Here is a 1,921-nt window from a genome sequence, read left to right as displayed (position 1 = left end):
AAAAGATTTTCCCACACGTGCTGTTCAAAGAGGGATGATAAAAACAGCCACTGATCAATTCAAAGGGAGACAAACTAATCAATTGACTACAGAGAAAACCCTCTATAAAAAGCTAATGATGTCTGCGTTCTTATGTTTGTGTCTTGACTTCATACACTACCGTTGTTCTGTTTGAAAAGCACGCTGCGCTTTGAGTGAGCTATGGCATTGCAAACTCTTGCCCCGGAGCAGTTCGGTCCCAACCGCCGACCTTGCCGTCTGTCTTGTGGCCGAGCTCCCGGGTGAGCTGGAACACAGCGGTGGCATCTGAATCCTACCCTCCACGTTGGTATGCATGTCCTTGCTCGGTTCGCCACCACGTTCTCCGCATCTACGGGCTCCACAGCCACGATCACCACCACAGTCGACGAAACGGCCCTCGCGCTGAAAAAGCCATAAGATGTTGCTTTATGCATTGGAGGCTCAAGTTTTACCGCTGGCGAAATATTTGGTACCTTGTCTGAATCAACGAATGATGCCTTTGGGACCGACCTAGTCTTCCTTGGGGCATGAGGAGAGACTCCTCCATGCTTGAGGGACCTATAATTCACCCCCTGTAAAGTCAACCCCCTGTAAAGTCAGCACAACCTGATTGCCGAGAGCACCTCCTATGTTCTAATTCTTATTGGAGGTGCTTTGCATCTTACCATTTTCTGGTGATCCTTTCTGCTCTACCTTCTTGGGCAAGTCAAGTGTGTCTGGTGCATTAGAAGTGGTCACTTCGATCAGCTTCTCAAGTGCGTCTAGTGCAATAGCGGTGGTATATGTTAGAAACACTTCATGATGGTGAAATAGGAACTGAATGCGGACACAATCAAGATGCAAGATTAGCGAGGCCCACTAACAAGTATACTCACCACATAAGTGTTCAAACTCGTCTATGCACTGTGTCGGAGCATGAGCACCAGCAGCGAATCATGCATGGCGAAGAGTTAATGCGCGATTCTGGATCAACCAATGATGCCTTTGAGACCGACCTAGTCTTCCTTGGGGCATGACCAGAGACTTCTCCATGTTTGAGTGACCTATAATTAATTCACCCCCTGTAAAGCCAAAACAACCTGATTGTAGAGACCACCTCCTTTGTTCTTATTGTCATTGGAGGTGCTTTGCGTCTTACAATTTTCTGGTGATCCTTTCTGCTCCACCTTGTTGGGCAAGTCAAGTGTCTGGCTCAATAGTATTGGTCACTTTGATCGGGTTCTCAAGTGTGTCTGGTGCAGTAGTGGTGGTATATGTTAGAAACACTTGAAGATAGTGAAATAGGAAGTGTATGTGGACTCAATCAAGATGCAGGATTAGTTAGGCCAATTAACAATCGTCTGTGTACTCGCCACATCAGTGTGCAAACTCATCTGTGCTGGAGTTATGTTGGTAGTACACATACCACACAACAATTAAATTGTGTACATAAATACTATTAATTCCAGCAAAATATTTTCCAACAAATACTGTTCAAAGTGGGACGGTAAAACCGGTCACTAATCAATTCAAAGGGAGATGAAGTAATCAATTGAGTAGAGAGAAACCCCTAATCAAAAAGTAACGGCATTTGCGGTCTTGCATTTGTCTCTTGACTTCTTACACTTCCGTTGTTCTGTTCGAAAGCACGCTGCACTTTCGAGTAAGCTATGGTGCCGCGGCCACATCATACCCGTCCCACCCCTAAACTAGAATCTGACCCTCATCTTCCATCGCAGCCGCAAATCCTGCTCATCCCTAAGGCCGACCCCTCCAACGCACAGTCCGCTCTTTCCACGAAGCAGTTCGGTCCCAACTGCTGGCGGCTTGAGCCCTCCCTGACAATAATGCCCACCCATATCGTCGCCACCCGCATCGGCAACCTGTACCTCTCATCGGCCAGAAATGGGTAGATTCCGCC

The 1,921-nt window shown here is 47.2% G+C and overlaps 1 long non-coding RNA gene across 1 annotated transcript; it reads right to left on the bottom strand.

Moving 5' to 3' along the window:
- On the bottom strand, positions 1 to 1,661 carry LOC112271922. The gene is made up of 5 exons (XR_002965459.1): positions 1,160 to 1,661; positions 897 to 1,082; positions 687 to 782; positions 495 to 593; positions 1 to 423 (listed from the first exon to the last, which is right to left on the bottom strand). It is a non-coding gene; the product is annotated as an uncharacterized LOC112271922 (long non-coding RNA).
- Between the last annotated feature and the right edge of the window lie 260 nt (positions 1,662 to 1,921).

This window comes from Brachypodium distachyon, chromosome 3 (genome assembly GCF_000005505.3).
Source record: "Brachypodium distachyon strain Bd21 chromosome 3, Brachypodium_distachyon_v3.0, whole genome shotgun sequence".
Classification (NCBI taxonomy): domain Eukaryota; kingdom Viridiplantae; phylum Streptophyta; class Magnoliopsida; order Poales; family Poaceae; genus Brachypodium; species Brachypodium distachyon.
The sequence above is the reverse complement of the archived record's forward strand: the minus strand, read 5'-3'. Positions and strand labels throughout refer to the sequence as shown.